The sequence below is a fragment of the Salvia splendens genome, chromosome 8 (assembly GCF_004379255.2).
Source record: "Salvia splendens isolate huo1 chromosome 8, SspV2, whole genome shotgun sequence".
NCBI classification, from domain to species: Eukaryota; Viridiplantae; Streptophyta; class Magnoliopsida; order Lamiales; family Lamiaceae; genus Salvia; species Salvia splendens.
In genome coordinates this window covers 18,918,706-18,928,031 of record NC_056039.1, presented here as the reverse complement: position 1 = coordinate 18,928,031, position 9,326 = coordinate 18,918,706, and the positions used below count along the sequence as shown (strand labels likewise).

At 39.9% G+C, this 9,326-nt stretch overlaps 1 long non-coding RNA gene across 1 annotated transcript; it reads left to right on the top strand.

Moving 5' to 3' along the window:
* The first annotated feature begins 1,727 nt into the window (after positions 1 to 1,727).
* Positions 1,728 to 3,410, top strand: LOC121745034. The gene is made up of 2 exons (XR_006038757.1): positions 1,728 to 3,021; positions 3,116 to 3,410. It is a non-coding gene; the product is annotated as an uncharacterized LOC121745034 (long non-coding RNA).
* The last annotated feature ends 5,916 nt before the right edge of the window (positions 3,411 to 9,326 follow it).

Genomic DNA, 9,326 nt, shown 5'->3' with positions numbered 1-9,326 from the left:
AAAAAGCTAGATATGTGACAATGTATCTTGGCCACCTCTATAATATCAAGATTATATTATATCTAATGTTTAACTAGTTAACTTTCATTCGTATAACTAAATTAATCCTAGACAAATTCTACTGTGGTTTATCCCATAATTTATCTGACTTTTATCTTGCTAAACAAATCGAACGCCACCTCAGCGGACTAAAATAGTCCATAACTCAAAAAAGAAAAAAAATTGACAAAACAAAGTATATACACAATGCAAATGTATATCAAATGCAATTATTCGTTTATCAACAAGCTTCTTGTAATATTTATTTTTATATAATATTGTGTAGACATTTTTTTGTGATTCACAATTTCTTTTAGTGACATTATTTGTCACGATCATACCTTCCTAGTCAAAGAAAGTGTAGCTATATCGCGACTAAATCTTACTGAAATTGTCTCAACTCATCATAAGATGCTTAAATCAAGGGAAACATTGTCTGAAATGTGTTGAGGGTACAAATCATACTAAATCAGAGTAGTTGTGGAACAATTGTCTTGGCTAAAAGCAAGTTCTAAATTTGCGCAACGGAAGAGTACCAAGACAGGTGTAATATGTATGAAGACATACTACACCAGCTATCTTCCTACTTATTTAGTCTTCTATCCCAACACCTCCTCGGCTTTGACATCGATCAACCTGCACATTAAGGAAAAACAATATGCAGGGCTGAGTACTTGATGCACTCAGTGGGCTCATGCCGAAAACATTTTATCTTTTAGTTGTCAGCCAAGCTGAGTGAACGCGGGGTTTTTCTGAAAACAAGTCTCGGTCACTAAAACTGTTATTTCTTTCTGACAATAGACTGCAGTCATTTAAACTTCTGACGATATACCATATCGGATCTGTGTGAATCGGGAATGTGGCCACATTCCACGATCACTGGGTCGGCCAACCTAGCGCTAGCTCACGACCCCTGGACCGTCCAACCTGGCGCTAGCTCACGGTCCATATGTGTACACTAGTCCGAGTAGGATTTACTGACCTGCTGGGACCCGAATTCGATTTAATTGGTTGGCATAGCCAACAGATAGGCAATCATAAAACAAAACATGGCATGACAACTCATTCAAAAATCATGTTTCCTCATAAAACACACTTTAAAAGAAAGAAGAGAAAGCCCACCTCGTTTGCTTAAACTCTTTCAAACGAGTGCTTTTCCTGTCCTGAGATTACGTGTAGTGCGACGACGTTCCTTTACAAAAATTAATATACTTAAATAATGCTTTAAGTAAATTTTCATCTTGCATGAATGCATGCCTAAGCGTGTGCTCTTTATTTTATTTTTTTCTTCTTTCTACAATTTAGAAATCTGAATTTTTTAATTAAATCGGCGATTTAATTTATTCGGAAACTGGCCGAACTTCTCGGGTATAATAAAAGTCCAATTTAAATCATTTATTTGACATCATGTTATCATGACTAACATTTCTCCAATGTTCAAAGAAAATTAGATTTCATGGCCCCAAACTTTATTAAGGCAGTGGCCCATTTTGTTTTCTTAAAAGCGTGACCCATTTACTTAAAATGAAAAGGGTCCAACTCCCTTTTCTTCTTTCTTTTACTCTTGGCCCAAATGCTAAAACTCAATTTCTAGGCCCAATTAGAATAAAGGAAGTGTGGCCCAAAATAAAAGAAGTGGAGGTTAAAAAAAATGGCAAAGTCCAAATCTTTTTTATAAAATACTCCCATCCGTCGACTGTCTCTCATCCTTCTCTTCTTTTCTCTATAATCTAATTTCTCCCCCAAATTGATTTCAAATCCCTAACTCCTCCATCTCTCTCCCTCCTCTCGTCGACATTACAGGTAGCCGCCCTGCCGCGCCTGACCGAGGCGTGCCACCATCTCAGGCGAATCGAGACCTACATTCATCGATCTCTCGCCGTCTTCTCTTCAGAACCGAGAGGCAGGCCTAAATCGTGCAGAGGCGGCGGCGCTCCTCTTCCTCTCGCGGCGGAGTCACCGGTGGGAAGAAGGCGTCGCCTTTTCCACTCCACGGCGTCGCTCCTCGATGGAACCGCCGCCACCATCAACCGCACGCTTTACCTCCGTCACTACATGGCTTCTCAGCGCCGTCGAGCTGCCGTCGCCGTCGTTCACTTTCGGCGTTTGCGCACCATTACCGAAGTCCAGCAAGGCTCGTCGTCCTCTGGTGAGGTCTCTGCCTCAGTTGCTGTTCGGCGAAGCTCGAGGCATCGCCCTCTCACCATCGTTGTTCCGACTAAAGCTAAGCTATCTCTAACCCAACTCAATCTCCTTCGTCATTTGCAAATTTTTAATTGTTATTCCTTAGATTATTTGAGATATTGAGCATGTGGCAGTAGCGTTTTGTTCCTCATTTTCCATCATGTAATATAACTCCAAATTTCTTCATGCTTGGTGTCTTTTTCTTTTCTACTGATTTACTTGAGATTTAGCATGCTAAATCAGGTTTCTATGTGGTGGTGTCTCTATGTAATGTTGTGATTCATGCTTGAGTTTGAGGAAAAGAAAGGGATATGGAGGTTACCTTTTTTTTCACCACTTTGTATCTTGCTCCTAGGCTTGTCTCTCTCGCACTCTCTACGCATTATCTTGCTAATTGGTATGTGGTGGTGAAGGAGGGTGAGACCGAGGGGTTATCTCCATATATAGAGGGTCTGTAACTGAAAGCTGTTGTTTAGTGCAGGGAAAAGGGTCCCCACTTTGATTGTATGTCGGCTGATCCTCCTGCAGCAAGGCAGGGCATGTACTCGTAAAAATAAATGCGATTCCATCCTCATTTGCTACTCTACTGCAGTGGCCTTATTCCCCTGTCTTTGCAGCACTCTATCTGAGTTTTTGGTACGGTTTTTGCAGGGACTGAGCTCTGTAAGGTGGTTAACTGAATCTCTGCAGTTGAAGCTCTGTAGAGCAGTTGTAGTTGTGCCCCTTTTCTTGGCTCGTAGCGGCTGGACATGGGCTGGAGATGTGCAGGAGTTGCACTACTGCAGGCTGTCCCAATTGGTGAGCCTTTCGTACTCCTCCCGGAGGGGTCCCGCTGCCCCTTTTCTCTTCTATGAAGCATGGAATTCCTCTTTGATTTTGTTTGGTTTGGCAGAGGTCATGGCTAACTACCGAGAGCGGGTTCCCTGGACGTCTCGGCTCATTGGGCTGTCGGCACAATCGGACCGAAATCCAAGCTAAGAGGGAAGGCTCGAAGCTAGTAGTTTCATTTGTAAAGAGATAGGGTTCTTACTCGTAATTTTCTCATTTTCTTTAACATGTAAACAAGTCTCTGTAATATTTCATGTGTATTTCGTTTCCTTTGTTTTTCTTTGTCAACATCTGTAATTTAAGACTTATCTCGATACTAAATGTTGAGTTTTTTTTTGTTTACTCAAGAATTGAACCAATACTCGTTCGTCTTTCTTCTTTAAATTTCTAGTCTAAATTCTGAGAATTTAGATAGCGGCTATTACATTCTACCCTCCTTAACAAAAATTTCGTCCCGAAATTTTGTCTCAGTCAGGCAAAAAGCTCTGGGTATTTCTCTTTCATCTGGTCCTCAAGCTCCCACCTCTCCTCCTCGCGGCCGTGGTGCTTCCGTAGGACTTTCACTGTTACAATATCTTTATTTCTCAATTCTTTTACATTTCGGTCTAGAACTGCTTCTAGCTTTACTTCATGGCTCAAATTTGGTTCTAACACCATTTCTTATTGGTGTACTATGTGTTTGGGATGGAACACCTATTTCCTCAATTGTGACACGTGAAACACATTGTGCACCTTTCCAAAACTCGGTGGAAGTGCTAATCTGTATGCCACATGGCAGCGGAAGGGGTTGGCAGCGGAAGCGTGCATAATTTCCGATCACATAAAATTGATCTATTTAGCAGATTAATTAGACAAATTCTATTCGCGTAATTATCACATGTATAATGCTCATAACTTGAATTAAAACATGCTTTAACATATAAAATCCCTAAAACATGCTCACTACGGAATTAGTTAATTTACCTCGTTGATTCAATCAAGAATCGATGACGGCTTGCTCCGTCTCCACGTGAAGATCTTCAGTACTCGACCTCTGATCCTCTAACTGGTGTCCCGGACTGTATACTGATATTTGTGTGGGCAAATCTCACCAGAATACTAGAACTCGAATAATGAAGACATAACTCAGCTCACAGAGGGAGCAATTTTCGAATTCTCTCTCTTTCTAGAGGGGAACGAAAATTCTAGCAATGATAATTATTATTTCTGTCTTCTTTATTCTCCTATTTATATTAAGTCACATATGGGGCCCAGTCAGGGATCTAAGGAAGAATTTGGACATGGCCTCACCCAATTAGCTTTTTACTAATTAAATTGAACCCACAATTTAATATAAGCTTATATTGGAATATTACAAGCAGCCACTACAGAAGTAATATTGCACTGCCTTTCCAAATCCGAAATTACAAGTATTCCGGGTTTCCTTTTATTTGTTTAATTCATTTCCCGCGCTTAAGATAGAAACATCCATTAATTAATTAATGTCTGCTATGGACTTAATTAATTAACATATTTTATGCTCCAAGAGTGGACTTAGCAAGAAACTCTTATTTATTATTCATAGAGTAATTAAACTCCAACTAGCTAGGTTCCGAATAATAAAACCTTGTTTCGAGCTCCTCTTGTGGATGTTATCAAACGAGACTCTTCTCGTGCACGATTCAACATAATAGCAATCATAGCACCGCTAGACAATGATCACCACTACCTAATATACATGGATCGTTGGGTGACGAAAAACCCGCACCTTTGGTAAGTCAAAGTAGTAGATACTCAATATCGTATGCTCAATGCTAACGTACATTGATTAAGAAATTAATTATCAAGACCTCGTCTTTCAGTAGATAGCAAAAAGACTCGTCTTGCTGTTAGATCCATTCATTGCTATACCACACCAACGTCATCATATTTCAATAAGGCTTAGAAATAATCGGACTAACATTGCAACCTTTCACGATAGGTAGTCTAGGTCTATCTGGGTTGTGAAATTCTTATTTTTCTTTGTTCAGAACTGTCCGCATACCTTAAATTGAGCACAGCCCACAACCGGTCTACTAGAACAAAGACTTAGACTTATGTTATGTTATGTTCGCTTATACATTTAAATATGCAATAAACATCCATTAAATGTAAAACATAACAACATTGTGACAAAAATAATTATAGTATTCAATCACTCGAAAGGTGATTTATAGTATACAAACCCTAACAATCTCCCACTTATACTCAAAACAGCTTTCGAGTATACAAAACAGTGTGCACACGTCAAATTTCTCCCACTTATACTGAAAGCGAGTTGAGGTCTTGAATGAGTCGAACTCACATCCCTTCAACGTGGCCCTCGAACGGTTTTACCGCCAATGCCTTTGTAAAAGGATCTGCCAAGTGGTTCTCTGACGCAATGATCGACATCTGCCTGCGCTTCCGCAAAGTTCCAGGGATCCAATACATTGCTGTCTGAGGAGTGATCCATAGATTCCCCCAAACCAATGTATCTTTCGGGCTCATGTGAGACCCTCCCATTGCGGCGCGGCACTACAATTCTTGGAATAGAAGTTGAAGTTTCTGGAATTGTTTGTACACTTGGTACTCGTTCTTGGTTAAAGGAATTTGTGACAGAAGTTAGCTCATCAAGAGCCACTTCACTGCTGGGTTTATGATTCATTACATAGTCTTCCTCTAAGAATGTTGCGTGAGTGCTCACAATAACTTTCTTATCTCGGAGACTAAATAATTCATAAGATTTCGTTCCTCTGGGGTACCCTATAAACAAACATACCTCCGTCCTTGATCCTAGCTTAGATGGATCCTTTTCCAAAACATGAGCCGGGCAACCCCAAATCTTGAGATGTGCTAGATTGGGCTTGCGCCCAGTCCACAACTCATAAGGAGTAGTAGGTACAGATTTTGACGGTAAATTGTCTAAAATATGGCTTGCAGAAAGAAAGGCATGTCCCCAAAACGAAGCAGGTAGCCGTGCATAACTCATCATCGATCGGACCATGTTCAATAAGGTCTTGTTCCTTCTTTCAGCCACGCCGTTCTGCTAAGGTGTGCCCGGCGCAGTCAGTTGGGATTCAATTCCCGACTCCGACAAGTAGTCCAAAAACTCAGCACTGAGGTACTCGCCTCCACGATCAGATCGTAGGCTTTTGATACTCTTACCATGATACTTCTCCACAAGAGTCTTAAAGTCCTTGAACTTATCAAAAGACTCTGACTTGTGGCGCATCAAATAGACGTATCCAATTTTTGAGAAGTCATCAATAAATGTGATGAAGTATCAAAAACCACCTCTTGCCTCAGTAGACATTGGTCCACATACATCGGAATGAACGAGCTCAAGTACTTCCTTGGCCCTATTGCCCTTAGCCTGAAAAGGCCTCTTGGTCAACTTGCCTTCTAAGCATGACTCACACTTATGAAAAGGTTCCTCCTCTAGACCTTTAATAAGGTCTTGTTTAACAAGAGAATGGATCCTCCTTTCATTGGCATGACCAAGTCTAAGATGCCATAAGTACGTTTCGTTCATTGAACTTGAAGGTTCCTTTCGTTTCTTTGAAATTTTCGATGTTGTATTAAGTTATGATTTGCGATTATTAAACTGTGTAGATGTGATTGTGTACAGATTGTTTTCCATGAAACCACGACAGATATAAGAACTATCTTTCTTAATAACGCAATTGTGACTAAAAGAAATCGAATATCCATCAAAAACTAATTTAGAAACTGAAATTAAATTTCTTCTAAAAGAAGGTATCAACAAAACATTCTTCAAAATCAAAAATCTATCACTACTAAAATGCAAATAAATGTCTTCCACTGCTACGGCCGCCACTTTTATAGCGTCGCCCAGCTGGACCTTGATCTCACGATCACGTAGCCGTCTTGTCACCTGCATTAAGTCAGGATCAAAACAAATATGATTAGTGGCTCCAGTGTCAATAACCCAAGTGCAAGTAGATGTCGAAGCCAAACATGACTCGACTACTAAAGCTTGGTGCATACCTGTAGCCTTGCCCTTTTTAGGACAATCTGGCTTCCAATGCCCCTTCTCTCCGCACTTGAAACACTTCCCCATGGGCTTCTTGTTTGCCCTCTTCTTCTTCTTTCCCTTAGCTATCTTGGCCGGTCCTGAGTTCGGTGCCTGCCTTTTTCCTGCGCTAGGCTTGAAGCCAGAGGAACGAGGCGCCGAAGTCATCATGGCCGCCTTAGCCTGGACCATAAGGTCCTCTGCCGACTGAAGTTTAGTCAACAGCTCTGCCAAGGTGTAGTTTCTTTTGTTCATCTCGAAGTTGAGCTTGAACTGCTGGAAGCTAGGGGGAAGACTCTGAAGGATAATTGTCACCTGGGACTCAGGATCGATCGTCCCTCCCAAGACCTCAATTTGGTTGAGGTGGCCCATTATCTCGAGGACGTGGTCCCTCACAGACGAGCCTTCCTTCATTGTCTTCGACATGATACTCCGAAAGGCTTGAGACTTAGCCGTTCGATTCTGAGTACCAAAAAGATTATTGAGATTCTGCATGATCTCGGCGGCAGTTTCCATGGCTGAATGCTGATGCGTGAGTACTGATGACATAGATGCCAACATATAGCACTTAGCCATCTCATTCGTCTTATGCCACCGTCTGTGTGCATCTCTGACTCCTGCCGCAGCGTTAGCTGGTGGTACTGGAGGTCGCGGGGTTGTGAGTACAAAGATGTACTCATCTGCTGTGAGAACGATGTCCAAAATTTATTTCCATTCTATGTAATTTTGGCCCTCGAGTTTGTTTTCTTTAAGTATTGCAGAAAGAGGATTGAACGACATATTGACGATTTGATTTGCACTGCAAAACAGAATATTTACCATTTGTCATAAACTTATGTAAGATTTGATTTGATTAACCATAAAACTTTTCAAAATCTTACAACTGTAAAATTAAAATTTTGTATCCTCCAGAGGAAGTTAATACGCATTAAAATCTTACAATTTTTACTAGTCACAACACCGACGAATAGTCCAGAGACCACAGAGTGGCATGGCCGCCTAATGTTGCCTAAGCAATACCACCTCTTTAGCATTATAGAGTCTCATTTTTACAACACACTCCCATAACAATGCTCATGCGCTGCTAACAAGATCAAGCTATCCCATAAATTCTGTGTGAACCTCTGAATCTCGTAGTTTCTTAGGATTATTGTCCCCACAGTGCAGGTGGCGATAATATTGGAAACCACATTCTAGTTTATACTATTTATATTTGAGAAGTCCACCTTATGAACTCGCTATTTCCTAGGATTATTGTCCCCACAGTGCAGGTGGCGATAATATTTGAAACAACTTCATAAATTACAGACCAATTGGTGGAGACCATATACAAACGTTGAGTTCGTAATTACAGCTTAGTTATTTTGGGTTATGGTTTTTATTCAATTATCCTTAGCCTTGAGGCAGTTTAAGGCTTAATTAAATTCTGTTGATATTTAATACGGTGGATAATTGAATCCTTTATATTTAATTGGCGTCTTCCATTAAGAAAATAATGTTCCAGTATTTAATTCTTATTCATGTCTACTATAAGATATATCTAAAATAATTAAATTATTTAATTCTTAATACAACATGAAAAATTTAAATCAAATTATTTCCGTGTTTAAGATTAGGAAGATAAGATTTATTATTTAATGTATTCATACATATCTATCATAATTAGGATTCTAGATATATAATTATTAGGAAACTATTAAATTATTCTCATCCATATCATCTAGGCATAAAATAATATTATTTATTTCCATAGATATAGAAAATAATAAAAATATTCCTAAAATATAGATTAATATTAGGAAACTATTAAATTATTATCATCCATATCATCTAGGAATAAAATAATATTATTTATTTCCATAGATATAGATAATAATAAAAATATTCCTAAAATCTAGGTAAATCGTTCAAAAAGATTTTATTTCCATTAAATAATAATATTTTAATGATATCTTTTAATAAAATAATTAAATAATTATTAAAATAATCTTTCATCGTTATCTCATCGTACGAGGTTCCCACAAACGATGAACGATGAAAATCCGATGAATTCGTCATCTGATCACGACGCATAAAGCGTCTCGGCCGTGGCACACAGGTGGCGCGCCAGTGTCTCTTCCGACTGGCTCGTCGGGTGTCGCATCCTCTCGGCCAGGAGCGTGCACGTCGGTGCCTCTCCTTTCGGCCAGGTACGCCCCGCCCGTCTCGGCGCGTTGATCCATCTGGTGTCGACGCTTCTCGG